This window comes from Cololabis saira, unplaced genomic scaffold (assembly GCF_033807715.1).
Source record: "Cololabis saira isolate AMF1-May2022 unplaced genomic scaffold, fColSai1.1 scf025, whole genome shotgun sequence".
NCBI classification, from domain to species: domain Eukaryota; kingdom Metazoa; phylum Chordata; class Actinopteri; order Beloniformes; family Belonidae; genus Cololabis; species Cololabis saira.
In genome coordinates this window covers 470,001-492,500 of record NW_026906189.1, presented here as the reverse complement: position 1 = coordinate 492,500, position 22,500 = coordinate 470,001, and the positions used below count along the sequence as shown (strand labels likewise).

The 22,500-nt window shown below is 52.3% G+C and overlaps 13 non-coding genes across 13 annotated transcripts; all 13 read right to left on the bottom strand.

The window, feature by feature from the left end:
* Positions 1-4,127: 4,127 nt before the first annotated feature.
* Positions 4,128-4,209, bottom strand: trnas-aga (transfer RNA serine (anticodon AGA)). Its single transcript has one exon. It is a non-coding gene; the product is annotated as a tRNA-Ser (tRNA).
* A 2,371-nt stretch (positions 4,210-6,580) lies between these two features.
* Positions 6,581-6,653, bottom strand: trnav-aac (transfer RNA valine (anticodon AAC)). Its single transcript has one exon. It is a non-coding gene; the product is annotated as a tRNA-Val (tRNA).
* Positions 6,654-6,909: 256 nt separating this feature from the next.
* On the bottom strand, positions 6,910-6,991 carry trnas-aga (transfer RNA serine (anticodon AGA)). Its single transcript has one exon. It is a non-coding gene; the product is annotated as a tRNA-Ser (tRNA).
* Positions 6,992-10,127: 3,136 nt separating this feature from the next.
* trnav-aac (transfer RNA valine (anticodon AAC)) lies at positions 10,128-10,200 on the bottom strand. Its single transcript has one exon. It is a non-coding gene; the product is annotated as a tRNA-Val (tRNA).
* A 256-nt stretch (positions 10,201-10,456) lies between these two features.
* Positions 10,457-10,538, bottom strand: trnas-aga (transfer RNA serine (anticodon AGA)). Its single transcript has one exon. It is a non-coding gene; the product is annotated as a tRNA-Ser (tRNA).
* A 2,229-nt stretch (positions 10,539-12,767) lies between these two features.
* Positions 12,768-12,840, bottom strand: trnav-aac (transfer RNA valine (anticodon AAC)). The gene has a single exon. It is a non-coding gene; the product is annotated as a tRNA-Val (tRNA).
* A 256-nt stretch (positions 12,841-13,096) lies between these two features.
* Positions 13,097-13,178, bottom strand: trnas-aga (transfer RNA serine (anticodon AGA)). Its single transcript has one exon. It is a non-coding gene; the product is annotated as a tRNA-Ser (tRNA).
* Positions 13,179-15,639: 2,461 nt separating this feature from the next.
* trnav-aac (transfer RNA valine (anticodon AAC)) lies at positions 15,640-15,712 on the bottom strand. The gene has a single exon. It is a non-coding gene; the product is annotated as a tRNA-Val (tRNA).
* A 256-nt stretch (positions 15,713-15,968) lies between these two features.
* Positions 15,969-16,050, bottom strand: trnas-aga (transfer RNA serine (anticodon AGA)). The gene has a single exon. It is a non-coding gene; the product is annotated as a tRNA-Ser (tRNA).
* Positions 16,051-18,237: 2,187 nt separating this feature from the next.
* Positions 18,238-18,310, bottom strand: trnav-aac (transfer RNA valine (anticodon AAC)). The gene has a single exon. It is a non-coding gene; the product is annotated as a tRNA-Val (tRNA).
* A 256-nt stretch (positions 18,311-18,566) lies between these two features.
* Positions 18,567-18,648, bottom strand: trnas-aga (transfer RNA serine (anticodon AGA)). The gene has a single exon. It is a non-coding gene; the product is annotated as a tRNA-Ser (tRNA).
* Positions 18,649-20,865: 2,217 nt separating this feature from the next.
* Positions 20,866-20,938, bottom strand: trnav-aac (transfer RNA valine (anticodon AAC)). The gene has a single exon. It is a non-coding gene; the product is annotated as a tRNA-Val (tRNA).
* A 256-nt stretch (positions 20,939-21,194) lies between these two features.
* On the bottom strand, positions 21,195-21,276 carry trnas-aga (transfer RNA serine (anticodon AGA)). The gene has a single exon. It is a non-coding gene; the product is annotated as a tRNA-Ser (tRNA).
* Between the last annotated feature and the right edge of the window lie 1,224 nt (positions 21,277-22,500).

The window sequence follows — 22,500 nt, the reverse complement described above, 5'->3', positions numbered from 1 at the left end:
TGTTCATAGATCATACATCCACTTTCTTGTTTCCAAAAAGCTCTGGATAGATTTCAGTTAATCTCTCACATCTCATGTATGAGAGGATCTCTTAAGTAGCAGAGGATGGTTTCGATCCATCGACCTCTGGGTTATGGGCCCAGCACGCTTCCGCTGCGCCACACTGCTGTATAACCAGGATGTGACTCCGCCACACAGTGGGGGGGAGGGGGGTAGGGGACTTAAAAGCGGGTCCCCTGGTTCGGACGGTGAGCCGGGTCTCTGGGTGGCTCCAGGTGAGCTGGGTTGTTGAGGTTGTTGAGTTGTTGTTGGGGTCTGGTGGTGGAAGCTCCTGAGGTGTGGTGGTGATGCTGCTTGGGTCTGGTGGTGCAGCTAGTGGGGTCTGGTGGTGGAAGCTCCTGGGGTCTGGTGATGGAAGCTCCTGGGGTCAGGTGATGGAAGCTTCTTGGGTCTGGTGATGGAAATTCCTGGGGTCTGGTGGTGGAAGCTCCTGAGGTGTGGTGGTGATGCTGCTGTCGTCTGGTGGTGGAGCTAGTGGTGTCTGGTGGTGGAAGCTCCTGGGGTCAAAGTCCAGAGTGCTAACCATTACACCATGGAACCCTGTTCAGCTTTTATTGTGTTTTTATTGTGGTCCTGAAACCAGAACATGAGTAAAAAACAATATGCGCTTGAGCATCTGACAGAGTGCTGTCCATGGTGCTAGGAGCGTCTGGGTGTTTATGGTACCAGGGCCCTGGTCCTCCAGGCCCAAGGGCTGGCTCTTTCACTCCAGTGGCCGGTCGGTGGGGGGCTTAAAAGCGGGTCCCCGGGTTCGGACGGTGAGCCGGGTCTTTGGGTGGCTCCAGGTGAGCCGGGTTTTTGAGGTTGTTGAGTTGTTGTTAGGGTTTGGTGGTGGAAGCTCCTGAGGTGTGGTGGGGATGCTGCTGGGGTCTGGTGGTGCAGCTAGAGGGGTCTGGTGGTGGAAGCTCCTGGGGTCTGGTGATGGAAGCTCCTGGGGTGTGGTGGTGGAAGCTCCTGGGTTCTGGTGGTGATGCTGCTGGGGTCTGGTGCTGATGCTGCTGGGGTCTGGTGGTGGAAGCTCCTGGGGTCTGGTGGTGGAAGCTCCTGAGGTCTGGTGGTGGAAGCTCCTGGGGTCTGGTGGTGGAAGCTCCTGGGGTCTGGTGGTGGAAGCTCCTGGGGTCTGGTGGTGGAAGCTCCTGGGGTCTGGTGCTGATGCTGCTGGGGTCTGGTGGTGGAGCTAGTGGGGTCTGGTGTTGGAAGCTCGTGGGGTCTGGTGGTGGAGCTAGTAGGGTCTGGTGGTGGATGGGGTCTGGTGGTGATGCTGCTGGGGTCTGGTGGTGGAGCTAGTGGGGTCTTGTGGTGGATGGGGTCTGGTGGTAATGCTGCTGGGGTCTGGTGGTGGAGCTAGTAGGGTCTGGTGGTGGATGGGGTCTGGTGGTAATGCTGCTGGGGTCTGGTGGTGGAGCTAGTGGGGTCTGGTGGTGATGCTGCTGGGGTCTGGTGGAAGCTCCTGGGGTCTGGTGGTGGAAGCTCCTGAGGTCTGGTGGTGGAAGCTCCTGGGGTCTGGTGGTGGAAGCTCCTGGGGTCTGGTGGTGGAAGCTCCTGGGGTCTGGTGGTGATACTGCTGGGGTCTGGTGGAAGCTCCTGGGGTCTGGTGGTGGAAGCTCCTGAGGTCTGGTGGTGGAAGCTCCTGGGGTCTGGTGGTGGAAGCTCCTGAGGTCTGGTGGTGGAAGCTCCTGGGGTCTGGTGGTGGAAGCTCCTGGGGTCTGGTGGTGATGCTGCTGGGGTATGGTGGTGGAGCTAGTGGGGTCTGGTGTTGGAAGCTCCTGGGGTCTGGTGGTGGAGCTAGTGGGGTCTGGTGTTAATGCTGCTGGGGTTTGGTGGTGGAGCTAGTGACTTACATGTTTTGAAAAAGGCGGGCATGACGAAAAGATCCTGTAAAAAATCTCTGTAATATGTTTCTTTTTTTCCTGTAAAGTTGGACATTTGAAAGATTAGGTAAATGGGGAATGACTGGCTTTTGATCAGTTGTGAAATTGCAACGAAATTCATTTCTGCATAAGACCCAATGCGAGAAAGAGATGGTCGACCTTCCTGTGCCGAGCACCAAGAAGAGGATTAGAGGGGTTTTACAAGTCCAAATAATATTATTGCAGTAATACATGTTTGCCCCCAGTTTCGAACAGGGGACCTTTCGCGTGTTAGGCAAACTTGATAACCACTACACTACAGAAACTTGCATGCTTTGAAAATGGCGGGCGTAACGAAAAAAAAATCCTATCTTCAAATCATTCATGTTAGAAATAAATGTGTGATTTCATATAAGTTGTCCTGGTGCGGTAAAATTAAAAATCATCCATCGGTATTACCATGCTGGGTAGAAAATACAAAATGTACCACAAGGGAAGCCAACTGATTACTTTTGAAAGACAGTACTGGATATGATTAATAACTGCAAATTAGGCTGTCGTCTTGCACATTCAAACATTACTCGTTGTTGGCGGAACCTGCGCGGGGAATCCCCAATGGATTTCTAGTCCATCGCCTTAACCACTCGGCCACAACAACCTGTCAGCTGTGTGTATGTGTGTGTGTGTGTGTGTGTGTGTGTGTGTGTGTGTGAATCTTCAGAAATAGACAATTTAGAGTCTTTATTTTAAAATGGTTGGTTTTACTTTATTTTAAAATGGTTGGTTTTACTTTATTAGGTTGAGACATATTTTCATCCTCATTTTGATTAAATGCATTTTCATCAACAGTCAGTGCAGTATGTTCATAGATCATACATCCACTTTCTTGTTTCCAAAAAGCTCTGGATAGATTTCAGTTAATCTCTCACATCTCATGTATGAGAGGATCTCTTAAGTAGCAGAGGATGGTTTCGATCCATCGACCTCTGGGTTATGGGCCCAGCACGCTTCCGCTGCGCCACTCTGCTGTATAACCAGGATGTGACTCCGCCACACACTGGGGGGGAGGGGGGTAGGGCTCTTAAAAGCGGGTCCCCTGGTTCGGACGGTGAGCCGGGTCTCTGGGTGGCTCCAGGTGAGCCGGGTTGTTGAGGTTGTTGAGTTGTTGTTGGGGTCTGGTGGTGGAAGCTCCTGAGGTGTGGTGGTGATGCTGCTGGGGTCTGGTGGTGCAGCTAGTGGGGTCTGGTGGTGGAAGATCCTGGGGTCTGGTGATGGAAGCTCCTGGGGTCAGGTGATGGAAGCTCCTTGGGTCTGGTGATGGAAATTCCTGGGGTCTGGTGGTGGAAGCTCCTGGGGTCTGGTGGTGGAAGCTCCTGGGGTCTGGTGGTGATGCTGCTTTGGTCTGGTGGAAGCTCCTGGGGTCTGGTGGTGGAAGCTCCTGAGGTCTGGTGGTGGAAGCTCCTGGGGTCTGGTGGTGGAAGCTCCTGGGGTCTGGTGGTGATGCTGCTGGGGTATGGTGGTGGAGCTAGTGGGGTCTGGTGTTGGAAGCTCCTGGGGTCTGGTGGTGGAGCTAGTGGGGTCTGGTGTTAATGCTGCTGGGGTTTGGTGGTGGAGCTAGTGACTTACATGTTTTGAAAAAGGCGGGCATGACGAAAAGATCCTGTAAAAAATCTCTGTAATATGTTTCTTTTTTTCCTGTAAAGTTGGACATTTGAAAGATTAGGTAAATGGGGAATGACTGGCTTTTAATCAGTTGTGGAACTGCAACGAAATTCATTTCTGCATAAGACCCACTGCGAGAAAGAGATGGTCGACCTTCCTGTGCCGAGCACCAAGAAGAGGATTAGAGGGGTTTTACAAGTCCAAATAATATTATTGCAGTAATACATGTTTGCCCCCAGTTTCGAACAGGGGACCTTTCGCGTGTTAGGCAAACTTGATAACCACTACACTACAGAAACTTGCATGCTTTGAAAATGGCGGGCGTAACGAAAAAAAAATCCTATCTTCAAATCATTCATGTTAGAAATAAATGTGTGATTTCATATAAGTTGTCCTGGTGCGGTAAAATTAAAAATCATCCATCGGTATTACCATGCTGGGTAGAAAATACAAAATGTACCACAAGGGAAGCCAACTGATTACTTTTGAAAGACAGTACTGGATATGATTAATAACTGCAAATTAGGCTGTCGTCTTGCACATTCAAACATTACTCGTTGTTGGCAGGATTCGAACCTGCGCGGGGAATCCCCAATGGATTTCTAGTCCATCGCCTTAACCACTCGGCCACAACAACCTGTCAGCTGTGTGTATGTGTGTGTGTGTGTGTGTGTGAATCTTCAGAAATAGACAATTTAGAGTCTTTATTTTAAAATGGTTGGTTTTACTTTATTTTAAAATGGTTGGTTTTACTTTATTAGGTTGAGACATATTTTCATCCTCATTTTGATTAAATGCATTTTCATCAACAGTCAGTGCAGTATGTTCATAGATCATACATCCACTTTCTTGTTTCCAAAACGCTCTGGATAGATTTCAGTTAATCTCTCACATCTCATGTATGAGAGGATCTCTTAAGTAGCAGAGGATGGTTTCGATCCATCGACCTCTGGGTTATGGGCCCAGCACGCTTCCGCTGCGCCACTCTGCTGTATAACCAGGATGTGACTCCGCCACACAGTGGGGGGGAGGGGGGTAGGGGACTTAAAAGCGGGTCCCCTGGTTCGGACGGTGAGCCGGGTCTCTGGGTGGCTCCAGGTGAGCCGGGTTGTTGAGGTTGTTGAGTTGTTGTTGGGGTCTGGTGGTGGAAGCTCCTGAGGTGTGGTGGTGATGCTGCTGGGGTCTGGTGGTGCAGCTAGTGGGGTCTGGTGGTGGAAGCTCCTGGGGTCTGGTGATGGAAGCTCCTGGGGTCAGGTGATGGAAGCTCCTTGGGTCTGGTGATGGAAATTCCTGGGGTCTGGTGGTGGAAGCTCCTGGGGTCTGGTAGGGATGCTGCTGGGGTGTGGTGATGATGCTGCTGGGGTCTGGTGGTGGAGCTAGTGGTGTCTGGTGGTGGAAGCTCCTGAGGTGTGGTGGTGATGCTGCTGTCGTCTGGTGGTGGAGCTAGTGGTGTCTGGTGGTGGAAGCTCCTGGGGTCAAAGTCCAGAGTGCTAACCATTACACCATGGAACCCTGTTCAGCTTTTATTGTGTTTTTATTGTGGTCCTGAAACCAGAACATGAGTAAAAAACAATATGCGCTTGAGCATCTGACAGAGTGCTGTCCATGGTGCTAGGAGCGTCTGGGTGTTTATGGTACCAGGGCCCTGGTCCTCCAGGCCCAAGGGCTGGCTCTTTCACTCCAGTGGCCGGTCGGTGGGGGGCTTAAAAGCGGGTCCCCGGGTTCGGACGGTGAGCCGGGTCTTTGGGTGGCTCCAGGTGAGCCGGGTTTTTGAGGTTGTTGAGTTGTTGTTAGGGTTTGGTGGTGGAAGCTCCTGAGGTGTGGTGGTGATGCTGCTGGGGTCTGGTGGTGCAGCTAGAGGGGTCTGGTGGTGGAAGCTCCTGGGGTCTGGTGATGGAAGCTCCTGGGGTGTGGTGGTGGAAGCTCCTGGGTTCTGGTGGTGATGCTGCTGGGGTCTGGTGCTGATGCTGCTGGGGTCTGGTGGTGGAAGCTCCTGGGGTCTGGTGGTGGAAGCTCCTGAGGTCTGGTGGTGGAAGCTCCTGGGGTCTGGTGGTGGAAGCTCCTGGGGTCTGGTGGTGGAAGCTCCTGGGGTCTGGTGGTGGAAGCTCCTGGGGTCTGGTGCTGATGCTGCTGGGGTCCGGTGGTGGAGCTAGTGGGGTCTGGTGTTGGAAGCTCCTGGGGTCTGGTGGTGGAGCTAGTAGGGTCTGGTGGTGGATGGGGTCTGGTGGTGATGCTGCTGGGGTCTGGTGGTGGAGCTAGTGGGGTCTTGTGGTGGATGGGGTCTGGTGGTAATGCTGCTGGGGTCTGGTGGTGGAGCTAGTAGGGTCTGGTGGTGGATGGGGTCTGGTGGTAATGCTGCTGGGGTCTGGTGGTGGAGCTAGTGGGGTCTGGTGGTGATGCTGCTGGGGTCTGGTGGAAGCTCCTGGGGTCTGGTGGTGGAAGCTCCTGAGGTCTGGTGGTGGAAGCTCCTGGGGTCTGGTGGTGGAAGCTCCTGGGGTCTGGTGGTGATGCTGCTGGGGTATGGTGGTGGAGCTAGTGGGGTCTGGTGTTGGAAGCTCCTGAGGTCTGCTGGTGGAAGCTCCTGGGGTCTGGTGGTGGAAGCTCCTGGGGTCTGGTGGTGATGCTGCTGGGGTATTGTGGTGGAGCTAGTGGGGTCTGGTGTTGGAAGATCCTGGGGTCTGGTGGTGGAGCTAGTGGGGTCTGGTGTTAATGCTGCTGGGGTTTGGTGGTGGAGCTAGTGACTTACATGTTTTGAAAAAGGCGGGCATGACGAAAAGATCCTGTAAAAAATCTCTGTAATATGCTTCTTTTTTTCCTGTAAAGTTGGACATTTGAAAGATTAGGTAAATGGGGAATGACTGGCTTTTAATCAGTTGTGGAACTGCAACGAAATTCATTTCTGCATAAGACCCAATGCGAGAAAGAGATGGTCGACCTTCCTGTGCCGAGCACCAACAAGAGGATTAGAGGGGTTTTCCACGTCCAAATAATATTATTGCAGTAATACATGTTTCCGCCCAGTTTCGAACAGGGGACCTTTCGCGTGTTAGGCGAACGTGATAACCACTACACTACGGAAACTTGCATGCTTTGAAAATGGCGGGCGTAACGAAAAAAAAATCCTATCTTCAAATCATTCATGTTAGAAATAAATGTGTGATTTTATATAAGTTGTCCTGGTGCGGTAAAATTAAAAATCATCCATCGGTATTACCATGCTGGGTAGAAAATACAAAATGTACCACAAGGGAAGCCAACTGATTACTTTTGAAAGACAGTACTGGATATGATTAATAACTGCAAATTAGGCTGTCGTCTTGCACATTCAAACATTACTCGTTGTTGGCAGGATTCGAACCTGCGCGGGGAATCCCCAATGGATTTCTAGTCCATCGCCTTAACCACTCGGCCACAACAACCTGTCAGCTGTGTGTATGTGTGTGTGTGTGTGTGTGTTTGTGTGTGTGTGTGAATCTTCAGAAATAGACAATTTAGAGTCTTTATTTTAAAATGGTTGGTTTTACTTTATTTTAAAATGGTTGGTTTTACTTTATTAGGTTGAGACATATTTTCATCCTCATTTTGATTAAATGCATTTTCATCAACAGTCAGTGCAGTATGTTCATAGATCATACATCCACTTTCTTGTTTCCAAAAAGCTCTGGATAGATTTCAGTTAATCTCTCACATCTCATGTATGAGAGGATCTCTTAAGTAGCAGAGGATGGTTTCGATCCATCGACCTCTGGGTTATGGGCCCAGCACGCTTCCGCTGCGCCACTCTGCTGTATAACCAGGATGTGACTCCGCCACACAGTGGGGGGGAGGGGGGTAGGGGACTTAAAAGCGGGTCCCCTGGTTCGGACGGTGAGCCGGGTCTCTGGGTGGCTCCAGGTGAGCCGGGTTGTTGAGGTTGTTGAGTTGTTTTTGGGGTCTGGTGGTGGAAGCTCCTGAGGTGGGGTGGTGATGCTGCTGGGGTCTGGTGGTGCAGCTAGTGGGGTCTGGTGGTGGAAGCTCCTGGGGTCTGGTGATGGAAGCTCCTGGGGTCAGGTGATGGAAGCTCCTTGGGTCTGGTGATGGAAATTCCTGGGGTCTGGTGGTGGAAGCTCCTGGGGTCTGGTGGTGATGCTGCTGGGGTCTGGTGGTGATGCTGCTGGGGTCTGGTGGTGGAGCTAGTGGTGTCTGGTGGTGGAAGCTCCTGAGGTGTGGTGGTGATGCTGCTGTCGTCTGGTGGTGGAGCTAGTGGTGTCTGGTGGTGGAAGCTCCTGGGGTCAAAGTCCAGAGTGCTAACCATTACACCATGGAACCCTGTTCAGCTTTTATTGTGTTTTTATTGTGGTCCTGAAACCAGAACATGAGTAAAAAACAATATGCGCTTGAGCATCTGACAGAGTGCTGTCCATGGTGCTAGGAGCGTCTGGGTGTTTATGGTACCAGGGCCCTGGTCCTCCAGGCCCAAGGGCTGGCTCTTTCACTCCAGTGGCCGGTCGGTGGGGGGCTTAAAAGCGGGTCCCCGGGTTCGGACGGTGAGCCGGGTCTTTGGGTGGCTCCAGGTGAGCCGGGTTTTTGAGGTTGTTGAGTTGTTGTTAGGGTTTGGTGGTGGGAGCTCCTGGGGTGTGGTGGTGATGCTGCTGGGGTCTGGTGGTGCAGCTAGAGGGGTCTGGTGGTGGAAGCACCTGGGGTCTGGTGATGGAAGCTCCTGGGGTGTGGTGGTGGAAGCTCCTGGGTTCTGGTGGTGATGCTGCTGGGGTCTGGTGGTGCAGCTAGTGGGGTCTGGTGGTGGAAGCTCCTGGGGTCTGGTGATGGAAGCTCCTGGGGTCATGTGATGGAAGCTCCTTGGGTCTGGTGATGGAAATTCCTGGGGTCTGGTGGTGGAAGCTCCTGGGGTCTGGTGGTGATGCTGCTGGGGTCTGGTGGTGATGCTGCTGGGGTCTGGTGGTGGAGCTAGTGGTGTCTGGTGGTGGAAGCTCCTGAGGTGTGGTGGTGATGCTGCTGTCGTCTGGTGGTGGAGCTAGTGGTGTCTGGTGGTGGAAGCTCCTGGGGTCAAAGTCCAGAGTGCTAACCATTACACCATGGAACCCTGTTCAGCTTTTATTGTGTTTTTATTGTGGTCCTGAAACCAGAACATGAGTAAAAAACAATATGCGCTTGAGCATCTGACAGAGTGCTGTCCATGGTGCTAGGAGCGTCTGGGTGTTTATGGTACCAGGGCCCTGGTCCTCCAGGCCCAAGGGCTGGCTCTTTCACTCCAGTGGCCGGTTGGTGGGGGGCTTAAAAGCGGGTCCCCGGGTTCGGACGGTGAGCCGGGTCTTTGGGTGGCTCCAGGTGAGCCGGGTTTTTGAGGTTGTTGAGTTGTTGTTAGGGTTTGGTGGTGGAAGCTCCTGAGGTGTGGTGGTGGAAGCTCCTGGGGTCTGGTGATGGAAGCTCCTGGGGTGTGGTGGTGGAAGCTCCTGGGTTCTGGTGGTGATGCTGCTGGGGTCTGGTGCTGATGCTGCTGGGGTCTGGTGGTGGAAGCTCCTGGGGTCTGGTGGTGGAAGCTCCTGAGGTCTGGTGGTGGAAGCTCCTGGGGTCTGGTGGTGGAAGCTCCTGGGGTCTGGTGGTGGAAGCTCCTGGGGTCTGGTGGTGGAAGCTCCTGGGGTCTGGTGGTGATGCTGCTGGGGTCTGGTGGTGGAGCTAGTGGGGTCTGGTGTTGGAAGCTCCTGGGGTCTGGTGGTGGAAGCTCCTGGGGTCTGGTGGTGGAAGCTCCTGGGGTCTGGTGGTGGAAGCTCCTGGGGTCTGGTGCTGATGCTGCTGGGGTCCGGTGGTGGAGCTAGTGGGGTCTGGTGTTGGAAGCTCCTGGGGTCTGGTGGTGGAGCTAGTAGGGTCTGGTGGTGGATGGGGTCTGGTGGTGATGCTGCTGGGGTCTGGTGGTGGAGCTAGTGGGGTCTTGTGGTGGATGGGGTCTGGTGGTAATGCTGCTGGGGTCTGGTGGTGGAGCTAGTAGGGTCTGGTGGTGGATGGGGTCTGGTGGTAATGCTGCTGGGGTCTGGTGGTGGAGCTAGTGGGGTCTGGTGGTGATGCTGCTGGGGTCTGGTGGAAGCTCCTGGGGTCTGGTGGTGGAAGCTCCTGAGGTCTGGTGGTGGAAGCTCCTGGGGTCTGGTGGTGGAAGCTCCTGGGGTCTGGTGGTGATGCTGCTGGGGTATGGTGGTGGAGCTAGTGGGGTCTGGTGTTGGAAGCTCCTGGGGTCTGGTGGTGGAGCTAGTGGGGTCTGGTGTTAATGCTGCTGGGGTTTGGTGGTGGAGCTAGTGACTTACATGTTTTGAAAAAGACGGGCATGACGAAAAGATCCTGTAAAAAATCTCTGTAATATGTTTCTTTTTTTCCTGTAAAGTTGGACATTTGAAAGATTAGGTAAATGAGGAATGACTGGCTTTTAATCAGTTGTGGAACTGCAACGAAATTCATTTCTGCATAAGACCCAATGCGAGAAAGAGATGGTCGACCTTCCTGTGCCGAGCACCAAGAAGAGGATTAGAGGGGTTTTCCAAGTCCAAATAATATTATTGCAGTAATACATGTTTCCGCCCAGTTTCGAACAGGGGACCTTTCGCGTGTTAGGCGAACGTGATAACCACTACACTACGGAAACTTGCATGCTTTAAAAGTGGCGGGCGTAACGAAAAAAAAATCCTATCTTCAAATCATTCATGTTAGAAATAAATGTGTGATTTCATATAAGTTGTCCTGGTGCGGTAAAATTAAAAATCATCCATCGGTATTACCATGCTGGGTAGAAAATACAAAATGTACCACAAGGGAAGCCAACTGATTACTTTTGAAAGACAGTACTGGATATGATTAATAACTGCAAATTAGGCAGTCGTCTTGCACATTCAAACATTACTCGTTGTTGGCAGGATTCGAACCTGCGCGGGGAATCCCCAATGGATTTCTAGTCCATCGCCTTAACCACTCGGCCACAACAACCTGTCAGCTGTGTGTATGTGTGTGTGTGTATGTGTGTGTGTGTGTGTGTGTGTGTGAATCTTCAGAAATAGACAATTTAGAGTCTTTATTTTAAAATGGTTGGTTTTACTTTATTAGGTTGAGACATATTTTCATCCTCATTTTGATTAAATGCATTTTCATCAACAGTCAGTGCAGTATGTTCATAGATCATACATCCACTTTCTTGTTTCCAAAAAGCTCTGGATAGATTTCAGTTAATCTCTCACATCTCATGTATGAGAGGATCTCTTAAGTAGCAGAGGATGGTTTCGATCCATCGACCTCTGGGTTATGGGCCCAGCACGCTTCCGCTGCGCCACTCTGCTGTATAACCAGGATGTGACTCCGCCACACAGTGGGGGGGAGGGGGGGAGGGGACTTAAAAGCGGGTCCCCTGGTTCGGGACGGTGAGCCGGGTCTCTGGGTGGCTCCAGGTGAGCCGGGTTGTTGAGGTTGTTGAGTTGTTGTCAGGGTCTGCTGGTGGAAGCTCCTGAGGTGTGGTGGTGATGCTGCTGGGGTCTGGTGGTGCAGCTAGTGGGGTCTGGTGGTGGAAGCTCCTGGGGTCTGGTGATGGAAGCTCCTGGGGTCAGGTGATGGAAGCTCCTTGGGTCTGGTGATGGAAATTCCTGGGGTCTGGTGGTGGAAGCTCCTGGGGTCTGGTGGTGATGCTGCTGGGGTCTGGTGGTGATGCTGCTGGGGTCTGGTGGTGGAGCTAGTGGTGTCTGGTGGTGGAAGCTCCTGAGGTGTGGTGGTGATGCTGCTGTCGTCTGGTGGTGGAGCTAGTGGTGTCTGGTGGTGGAAGCTCCTGGGGTCAAAGTCCAGAGTGCTAACCATTACACCATGGAACCCTGTTCAGCTTTTATTGTGTTTTTATTGTGGTCCTGAAACCAGAACATGAGTAAAAAACAATATGCGCTTGAGCATCTGACAGAGTGCTGTCCATGGTGCTAGGAGCGTCTGGGTGTTTATGGTACCAGGGCCCTGGTCCTCCAGGCCCAAGGGCTGGCTCTTTCACTCCAGTGGCCGGTCGGTGGGGGGCTTAAAAGCGGGTCCCCGGGTTCGGACGGTGAGCCGGGTCTTTGGGTGGCTCCAGGTGAGCCGGGTTTTTGAGGTTGTTGAGTTGTTGTTAGGGTTTGGTGGTGGAAGCTCCTGAGGTGTGGTGGTGATGCTCCTGGGGTCTGGTGGTGCAACTAGAGGGGTCTGGTGGTGGAAGCTCCTGGGGTCTGGTGATGGAAGCTCCTGGGGTGTGGTGGTGGAAGCTCCTGGGTTCTGGTGGTGATGCTGCTGGGGTCTGGTGCTGATGCTGCTGGGGTCTGGTGGTGGAAGCTCCTGGGGTCTGGTGGTGGAAGCTCCTGAGGTCTGGTGGTGGAAGCTCCTGGGGTCTGGTGGTGGAAGCTCCTGGGGTCTGGTGGTGGAAGCTCCTGGGGTCTGGTGGTGATGCTGCTGGGGTCTGGTGGTGGAGCTAGTGGGGTCTGGTGTTGGAAGCTCCTGGGGTCTGGTGGTGGAGCTAGTAGGGTCTGGTGGTGGATGGGGTCTGGTGGTGATGCTGCTGGGGTCTGGTGGTGGAGCTAGTGGGGTCTTGTGGTGGATGGGGTCTGGTGGTAATGCTGCTGGGGTCTGGTGGTGGAGCTAGTAGGGTCTGGTGGTGGATGGGGTCTGGTGGTAATGCTGCTGGGGTCTGGTGGTGGAGCTAGTGGGGTCTGGTGGTGATGCTGCTGGGGTCTGGTGGAAGCTCCTGGGGTCTGGTGGTGGAAGCTCCTGAGGTCTGGTGGTGGAAGCTCCTGGGGTCTGGTGGTGGAAGCTCCTGGGGTCTGGTGGTGATGCTGCTGGGGTATGGTGGTGGAGCTAGTGGGGTCTGGTGTTGGAAGCTCCTGGGGTCTGGTGGTGGAGCTAGTGGGGTCTGGTGTTAATGCTGCTGGGGTTTGGTGGTGGAGCTAGTGACTTACATGTTTTGAAAAAGGCGGGCATGACGAAAAGATCCTGTAAAAAATCTCTGTAATATGTTTCTTTTTTTCCTGTAAAGTTGGACATTTGAAAGATTAGGTAAATGGGGAATGACTGGCTTTTAATCAGTTGTGGAACTGCAACGAAATTCATTTCTGCATAAGACCCAATGCGAGAAAGAGATGGTCGACCTTCCTGTGCCGAGCACCAAGAAGAGGATTAGAGGGGTTTTCCAAGTCCAAATAATATTATTGCAGTAATACATGTTTCCGCCCAGTTTCGAACAGGGGACCTTTCGCGTGTTAGGCGAACGTGATAACCACTACACTACGGAAACTTTCATGCTTTGAAAATGGCGGGCGTAACGAAAAAAAAATCCTATCTTCAAATCATTCATGTTAGAAATAAATGTGTGATTTCATATAAGTTGTCCTGGTGCGGTAAAATTAAAAATCATCCATCGGTATTACCATGCTGGGTAGAAAATACAAAATGTACCACAAGGGAAGCCAACTGATTACTTTTGAAAGACAGTACTGGATATGATTAATAACTGCAAATTAGGCTGTCGTCTTGCACATTCAAACATTACTCGTTGTTGGCAGGATTCGAACCTGCGCGGGGAATCCCCAATGGATTTCTAGTCCATCGCCTTAACCACTCGGCCACAACAACCTGTCAGCTGTGTGTATGTGTGTGTGTGTGTGTGTGTGTGTGTGTGTGTGTGTGTGTGTGTGTGTGTGTGTGTGTGTGTGTGTGTGTGTGTGTGTGTGTGTGTGAATCTTCAGAAATAGACAATTTAGAGTCTTTATTTTAAAATGGTTGGTTTTACTTCATTTTAAAATGGTTGGTTTTACTTTATTAGGTTGAGACATATTTTCATCCTCATTTTGATTAAATGCATTTTCATCAACAGTCAGTGCAGTATGTTCATAGATCATACATCCACTTTCTTGTTTCCAAAAAGCTCTGGATAGATTTCAGTTAATCTCTCACATCTCATGTATGAGAGGATCTCTTAAGTAGCAGAGGATGGTTTCGATCCATCGACCTCTGGGTTATGGGCCCAGCACGCTTCCGCTGCGCCACTCTGCTGTATAACCAGGATGTGACTCCGCCACACAGTGGGGGGGAGGGGGGGAGGGGACTTAAAAGCGGGTCCCCTGGTTCGGACGGTGAGCCGGGTCTCTGGGTGGCTCCAGGTGAGCCGGGTTGTTGAGGTTGTTGAGTTGTTGTCAGGGTCTGCTGGTGGAAGCTCCTGAGGTGTGGTGGTGATGCTGCTGGGGTCTGGTGGTGCAGCTAGTGGGGTCTGGTGGTGGAAGCTCCTGGGGTCTGGTGATGGAAGCTCCTGGGGTCAGGTGATGGAAGCTCCTTGGGTCTGGTGATGGAAATTCCTGGGGTCTGGTGGTGGAAGCTCCTGGGGTCTGGTGGTGATGCTGCTGGGGTCTGGTGGTGATGCTGCTGGGGTCTGGTGGTGGAGCTAGTGGTGTCTGGTGGTGGAAGCTCCTGAGGTGTGGTGGTGATGCTGCTGTCGTCTGGTGGTGGAAGCTCCTGGGGTCAAAGTCCAGAGTGCTAACCATTACACCATGGAACCCTGTTCAGCTTTTATTGTGTTTTTATTGTGGTCCTGAAACCAGAACATGAGTAAAAAACAATATGCGCTTGAGCATCTGACAGAGTGCTGTCCATGGTGCTAGGAGCGTCTGGGTGTTTATGGTACCAGGGCCCTGGTCCTCCAGGCCCAAGGGCTGGCTCTTTCACTCCAGTGGCCGGTCGGTGGGGGGCTTAAAAGCGGGTCCCCGGGTTCGGACGGTGATCCGGGTCTTTGGGTGGCTCCAGGTGAGCCGGGTTTTTGAGGTTGTTGAGTTGTTGTTAGGGTTTGGTGGTGGAAGCTCCTGAGGTGTGGTGGTGATGCTGCTGGGGTCTGGTGGTGCAGCTAGAGGGGTCTGGTGGTGGAAGCTCCTGGGGTCTGGTGATGGAAGCTCCTGGGGTGTGGTGGTGGAAGCTCCTGGGTTCTGGTGGTGATGCTGCTGGGGTCTGGTGCTGATGCTGCTGGGGTCTGGTGGTGGAAGCTCCTGGGGTCTGGTGGTGGAAGCTCCTGAGGTCTGGTGGTGGAAGCTCCTGGGGTCTGGTGGTGATGCTGCTGGGGTCTGGTGCTGATGCTGCTGGGGTCTGGTGGTGGAAGCTCCTGGGGTCTGGTGGTGGAAGCTCCTGGGGTCTGGTGGTGGAAGCTCCTGAGGTCTGGTGGTGGAAGCTCCTGGGGTCTGGTGGTGGAAGCTCCTGGGGTCTGGTGGTGGAAGCTCCTGGGGTCTGGTGGTGGAAGCTCCTGGGGTCTGGTGGTGGAAGCTCCTGGGGTCTGGTGCTGATGCTGCTGGGGTCTGGTGGTGGAGCTAGTGGGGTCTGGTGTTGGAAGCTCCTGGGGTCTGGTGGTGGAGCTAGTAGGGTCTGGTGGTGGATGGGGTCTGGTGGTGATGCTGCTGGGGTCTGGTGGTGGAGCTAGTGGGGTCTTGTGGTGGATGGGGTCTGGTGGTAATGCTGCTGGGGTCTGGTGGTGGAGCTAGTAGGGTCTGGTGGTGGATGGGGTCTGGTGGTAATGCTGCTGGGGTCTGGTGGTGGAGCTAGTGGGGTCTGGTGGTGATGCTGCTGGGGTCTGGTGGAAGCTCCTGGTGTCTGGTGGTGGAAGCTCCTGAGGTCTGGTGGTGGAAACTCCTGGGTTCTGGTGGTGGAAGCTCCTGGGGTCTGGTGGTGATGCTGCTGGGGTATGGTGGTGGAGCTAGTGGGGTCTGGTGTTGGAAGCTCCTGGGGTCTGGTGGTGGAGCTAGTGGGGTCTGGTGTTAATGCTGCTGGGGTTTGGTGGTGGAGCTAGTGACTTAAATGTTTTGAAAAAGGCGGGCATGACGAAAAGATCCTGTAAAAAATCTCTGTAATATGTTTCTTTTTTTCCTGTAAAGTTGGACATTTTAAAGATTAGGTAAATGGGGAATGACTGGCTTTTAATCAGTTGTGGAACTGCAACGAAATTCATTTCTGCATAAGACCCAATGCGAGAAAGAGATGGTCGACCTTCCTGTGCCGAGCACCAACAAGAGGATTAGAGGGGTTTTCCAAGTCCAAATAATATTATTGCAGTAATACATGTTTCCGCCCAGTTTCGAACAGGGGACCTTTCGCGTGTTAGGCGAACGTGATAACCACTACACTACGGAAACTTGCATGCTTTGAAAATGGCGGGCGTAACGAAAAAAAAATCCTATCTTCAAATCATTCATGTTAGAAATAAATGTGTGATTTAATATAAGTTGTCCTGGTGCGGTAAAATTAAAAATCATCCATCGGTATTACCATGCTGGGTAGAAAATACAAAATGTACCACAAGGGAAGCCAACTGATTACTTTTGAAAGACAGTACTGGATATGATTAATAACTGCAAATTAGGCAGTCGTCTTGCACATTCAAACATTACTCGTTGTTGGCAGGATTCGAACCTGCGCGGGGAATCCCCAATGGATTTCTAGTCCATCGCCTTAACCACTCGGCCACAACAACTTGTCAGCTGTGTGTGTGTGTGTGTGTGTGTGTGTGTGTGTGTGTGTGTGTGTGTGAATCTTCAGAAATAGACAATTTAGAGTCTTTATTTTAAAATGGTTGGTTTTACTTTATTTTAAAATGGTTGGTTTTACTTTATTAGGTTGAGACATATTTTCATCCTCATTTTGATTAAATGCATTTTCATCAACAGTCAGTGCAGTATGTTCATAGATCATACATCCACTTTCTTGTTTCCAAAAAGCTCTGGATAGATTTCAGTTAATCTCTCACATCTCATGTATGAGAGGATCTCTTAAGTAGCAGAGGATGGTTTCGATCCATCGACCTCTGGGTTATGGGCCCAGCACGCTTCCGCTGCGGCACACTGCTGTATAACCAGGATGTGACTCCGCCACACAGTGGGGGGGAGGGGGGTAGGGGACTTAAAAGCGGGTCCCCTGGTTCGGACGGTGAGCCGGGTCTCTGGGTGGCTCCAGGTGAGCCGGGTTGTTGAGGTTGTTGAGTTGTTGTTGGGGTCTGGTGGTGGAAGCTCCTGAGGTGTGGTGGTGATGCTGCTGGGGTCTGGTGGTGCAGCTAGTGGGGTCTGGTGGTGGAAGCTCCTGGGGTCTGGTGATGGAAGCTCCTGGGGTCTGGTGATGGAAGCTCCTGGGGTCAGGTGATGGAAGCTCCTTGGGTCTGGTGATGGAAATTCCTGGGGTCTGGTGGTGGAAGCTCCTGAGGTGTGGTGGTGATGCTGCTGTCGTCTGGTGGTGGAGCTAGTGGTGTCTGGTGGTGGAAGCTCCTGGGGTCAAAGTCCAGAGTGCTAACCATTACACCATGGAACCCTGTTCAGCTTTTATTGTGTTTTTATTGTGGTCCTGAAACCAGAACATGAGTAAAAAACAATATGCGCTTGAGCATCTGACAGAGTGCTGTCCATGGTGCTAGGAGCGTCTGGGTGTTTATGGTACCAGGGCCCTGGTCCTCCAGGCCCAAGGGCTGGCTCTTTCACTCCAGTGGCCGGTCGGTGGGGGGCTTAAAAGCGGGTCCCCGGGTTCGGACGGTGAGCCGGGTCTTTGGGTGGCTCCAGGTGAGCCGGGTTTTTGAGGTTGTTGAGTTGTTGTTAGGGTTTGGTGGTGGAAGCTCCTGAGGTGTGGTGGTGATGCTCCTGGGGTCTGGTGGTGCAGCTAGAGGGGTCTGGTGGTGGAAGCTCCTGGGGTCTGGTGATGGAAGCTCCTGGGGTGTGGTGGTGGAAGCTCCTGGGTTCTGGTGGTGATGCTGCTGGGGTCTGGTGCTGATGCTGCTGGGGTCTGGTGGTGGAAGCTCCTGGGGTCTGGTGGTGGAAGCTCCTGAGGTCTGGTGGTGGAAGCTCCTGGGGTCTGGTGGTGGAAGCTCCTGGGGTCTGGTGGTGGAAGCTCCTGGGGTCTGGTGGTGATGCTGCTGGGGTCTGGTGGTGGAGCTAGTGGGGTCTGGTGTTGGAAGCTCCTGGGGTCTGGTGGTGGAGCTAGTAGGGTCTGGTGGTGGATGGGGTCTGGTGGTGATGCTGCTGGGGTCTGGTGGTGGAGCTAGTGGGGTCTTGTGGTGGATGGGGTCTGGTGGTAATGCTGCTGGGGTCTGGTGGTGGAGCTAGTAGGGTCTGGTGGTGGATGGGGTCTGGTGGTAATGCTGCTGGGGTCTGGTGGTGGAGCTAGTGGGGTCTGGTGGTGATGCTGCTGGGGTCTGGTGGAAGCTCCTGGGGTCTGGTGGTGGAAGCTCCTGAGGTCTGGTGGTGGAAGCTCCTGGGGTCTGGTGGTGGAAGCTCCTGGGGTCTGGTGGTGATGCTGCTGGGGTATGGTGGTGGAGCTAGTGGGGTCTGGTGTTGGAAGCTCCTGGGGTCTGGTGGTGGAGCTAGTGGGGTCTGGTGTTAATGCTGCTGGGGTTTGGTGGTGGAGCTAGTGACTTACATGTTTTGAAAAAGGCGGGCATGACGAAAAGATCCTGTAAAAAATCTCTGTAATATGTTTCTTTTTTTCCTGTAAAGTTGGACATTTGAAAGATTAGGTAAATGGGGAATGACTGGCTTTTAATCAGTTGTGGAACTGCAACGAAATTCATTTCTGCATAAGACCCAATGCGAGAAAGAGATGGTCGACCTTCCTGTGCCGAGCACCAAGAAGAGGATTAGAGGGGTTTTCCAAGTCCAAATAATATTATTGCAGTAATACATGTTTCCGCCCAGTTTCGAACAGGGGACCTTTCGCGTGTTAGGCGAACGTGATAACCACTACACTACGGAAACTTTCATGCTTTGAAAATGGCGGGCGTAACGAAAAAAAAATCCTATCTTCAAATCATTCATGTTAGAAATAAATGTGTGATTTCATATAAGTTGTCCTGGTGCGGTAAAATTAAAAATCATCCATCGGTATTACCATGCTGGGTAGAAAATACAAAATGTACCACAAGGGAAGCCAACTGATTACTTTTGAAAGACAGTACTGGATATGATTAATAACTGCAAATTAGGCTGTCGTCTTGCACATTCAAACATTACTCGTTGTTGGCAGGATTCGAACCTGCGCGGGGAATCCCGAATGGATTTCTAGTCCATCGCCTTAACCACTCGGCCACAACAACCTGTCAGCTGTGTGTATGTGTGTGTGTGTGTGTGTGTGTGTGTGTGTGTGTGTGTGTGTGTGTGTGTGTGTGTGTGTGTGTGTGTGAATCTTCAGAAATAGACAATTTAGAGTCTTTATTTTAAAATGGTTGGTTTTACTTCATTTTAAAATGGTTGGTTTTACTTTATTAGGTTGAGACATATTTTCATCCTCATTTTGATTAAATGCATTTTCATCAACAGTCAGTGCAGTATGTTCATAGATCATACATCCACTTTCTTGTTTCCAAAAAGCTCTGGATAGATTTCAGTTAATCTCTCACATCTCATGTATGAGAGGATCTCTTAAGTAGCAGAGGATGGTTTCGATCCATCGACCTCTGGGTTATGGGCCCAGCACGCTTCCGCTGCGGCACACTGCTGTATAACCAGGATGTGACTCCGCCACACAGTGGGGGGGAGGGGGGTAGGGGACTTAAAAGCGGGTCCCCTGGTTCGGACGGTGAGCCGGGTCTCTGGGTGGCTCCAGGTGAGCCGGGTTGTTGAGGTTGTTGAGTTGTTGTTGGGGTCTGGTGGTGGAAGCTCCTGAGGTGTGGTGGTGATGCTGCTGGGGTCTGGTGGTGCAGCTAGTGGGGTCTGGTGGTGGAAGCTCCTGGGGTCTGGTGATGGAAGCTCCTGGGGTCTGGTGATGGAAGCTCCTGGGGTCAGGTGATGGAAGCTCCTTGGGTCTGGTGATGGAAATTCCTGGGGTCTGGTGGTGGAAGCTCCTGAGGTGTGGTGGTGATGCTGCTGTCGTCTGGTGGTGGAGCTAGTGGTGTCTGGTGGTGGAAGCTCCTGGGGTCAAAGTCCAGAGTGCTAACCATTACACCATGGAACCCTGTTCAGCTTTTATTGTGTTTTTATTGTGGTCCTGAAACCAGAACATGAGTAAAAAACAATATGCGCTTGAGCATCTGACAGAGTGCTGTCCATGGTGCTAGGAGCGTCTGGGTGTTTATGGTACCAGGGCCCTGGTCCTCCAGGCCCAAGGGCTGGCTCTTTCACTCCAGTGGCCGGTCGGTGGGGGGCTTAAAAGCGGGTCCCCGGGTTCGGACGGTGAGCCGGGTCTTTGGGTGGCTCCAGGTGAGCCGGGTTTTTGAGGTTGTTGAGTTGTTGTTAGGGTTTGGTGGTGGAAGCTCCTGAGGTGTGGTGGTGATGCTCCTGGGGTCTGGTGGTGCAGCTAGAGGGGTCTGGTGGTGGAAGCTCCTGGGGTCTGGTGATGGAAGCTCCTGGGGTGTGGTGGTGGAAGCTCCTGGGTTCTGGTGGTGATGCTGCTGGGGTCTGGTGCTGATGCTGCTGGGGTCTGGTGGTGGAAGCTCCTGGGGTCTGGTGGTGGAAGCTCCTGAGGTCTGGTGGTGGAAGCTCCTGGGGTCTGGTGGTGGAAGCTCCTGGGGTCTGGTGGTGGAAGCTCCTGGGGTCTGGTGGTGATGCTGCTGGGGTCTGGTGGTGGAGCTAGTGGGGTCTGGTGTTGGAAGCTCCTGGGGTCTGGTGGTGGAGCTAGTAGGGTCTGGTGGTGGATGGGGTCTGGTGGTGATGCTGCTGGGGTCTGGTGGTGGAGCTAGTGGGGTCTTGTGGTGGATGGGGTCTGGTGGTAATGCTGCTGGGGTCTGGTGGTGGAGCTAGTAGGGTCTGGTGGTGGATGGGGTCTGGTGGTAATGCTGCTGGGGTCTGGTGGTGGAGCTAGTGGGGTCTGGTGGTGATGCTGCTGGGGTCTGGTGGAAGCTCCTGGGGTCTGGTGGTGGAAGCTCCTGAGGTCTGGTGGTGGAAGCTCCTGGGGTCTGGTGGTGGAAGCTCCTGGGGTCTGGTGGTGATGCTGCTGGGGTATGGTGGTGGAGCTAGTGGGGTCTGGTGTTGGAAGCTCCTGGGGTCTGGTGGTGGAGCTAGTGGGGTCTGGTGTTAATGCTGCTGGGGTTTGGTGGTGGAGCTAGTGACTTACATGTTTTGAAAAAGGCGGGCATGACGAAAAGATCCTGTAAAAAATCTCTGTAATATGTTTCTTTTTTTCCTGTAAAGTTGGACATTTGAAAGATTAGGTAAATGGGGAATGACTGGCTTTTAATCAGTTGTGGAACTGCAACGAAATTCATTTCTGCATAAGACCCAATGCGAGAAAGAGATGGTCGACCTTCCTGTGCCGAGCACCAAGAAGAGGATTAGAGGGGTTTTCCAAGTCCAAATAATATTATTGCAGTAATACATGTTTCCGCCCAGTTTCGAACAGGGGACCTTTCGCGTGTTAGGCGAACGTGATAACCACTACACTACGGAAACTTTCATGCTTTGAAAATGGCGGGCGTAACGAAAAAAAAATCCTATCTTCAAATCATTCATGTTAGAAATAAATGTGTGATTTCATATAAGTTGTCCTGGTGCGGTAAAATTAAAAATCATCCATCGGTATTACCATGCTGGGTAGAAAATACAAAATGTACCACAAGGGAAGCCAACTGATTACTTTTGAAAGACAGTACTGGATATGATTAATAACTGCAAATTAGGCTGTCGTCTTGCACATTCAAACATTACTCGTTGTTGGCAGGATTCGAACCTGCGCGGGGAATCCCCAATGGATTTCTAGTCCATCGCCTTAACCACTCGGCCACAACAACCTGTCAGCTGTGTGTATGTGTGTGTGTGTGTGTGTGTGTGTGTGTGTGTGTGTGTGTGTGTGTGTGTGTGTGTGTGTGTGTGTGTGTGTGTGTGTGTGTGTGTGTGTGTGTGTGTGTGTGTGTGTGTGTGTGTGTGAGAATCTTCAGAAATAGACAATTTAGAGTCTTTATTTTAAAATGGTTGGTTTTACTTTATTTTAAAATGGTTGGTTTTACTTTATTAGGTTGAGACATATTTTCATCCTCATTTTGATTAAATGCATTTTCATCAACAGTCAGTGCAGTATGTTCATAGATCATACATCCACTTTCTTGTTTCCAAAAAGCTCTGGATAGATTTCAGTTAATCTCTCACATCTCATGTATGAGAGGATCTCTTAAGTAGCAGAGGATGGTTTCGATCCATCGACCTCTGGGTTATGGGCCCAGCACGCTTCCGCTGCGCCACTCTGCTGTATAACCAGGATGTGACTCCGCCACACAGTGATGGGGAGGGGGGTAGGGGACTTAAAAGCGGGTCCCCTGGTTCGGACGGTGAGCCGGGTCTCTGGGTGGCTCCAGGTGAGCCGGGTTGTTGAGGTTGTTGAGTTGTTGTTGGGGTCTGGTGGTGGAAGCTCCTGAGGTGTGGTGGTGATGCTGCTGGGGTCTGGTGGTGCAGCTAGTGGGGTCTGGTGGTGGAAGCTCCTGGGGTCTGGTGATGGAAGCTCCTGGGGTCAGGTGATGGAAGCTCCTTGGGTCTGGTGATGGAAATTCCTGGGGTCTGGTGGTGGAAGCTCCTGAGGTGTGGTGGTGATGCTGCTGTCGTCTGGTGGTGGAGCTAGTGGTGTCTGGTGGTGGAAGCTCCTGGGGTCAAAGTCCAGAGTGCTAACCATTACACCATGGAACCCTGTTCAGCTTTTATTGTGTTTTTATTGTGGTCCTGAAACCAGAACATGAGTAAAAAAAACAATATGCGCTTGAGCATCTGACAGAGTGCTGTCCATGGTGCTAGGAGCGTCTGGGTGTTTATGGTACCAGGGCCCTGGTCCTCCAGGCCCAAGGGCTGGCTCTTTCACTCCAGTGGCCGGTCGGTGGGGGGCTTAAAAGCGGGTCCCCGGGTTCGGACGGTGAGCCGGGTCTTTGGGTGGCTCCAGGTGAGCCGGGTTTTTGAGGTTGTTGAGTTGTTGTTAGGGTTTGGTGGTGGAAGCTCCTGAGGTGTGGTGGTGATGCTGCTGGGGTCTGGTG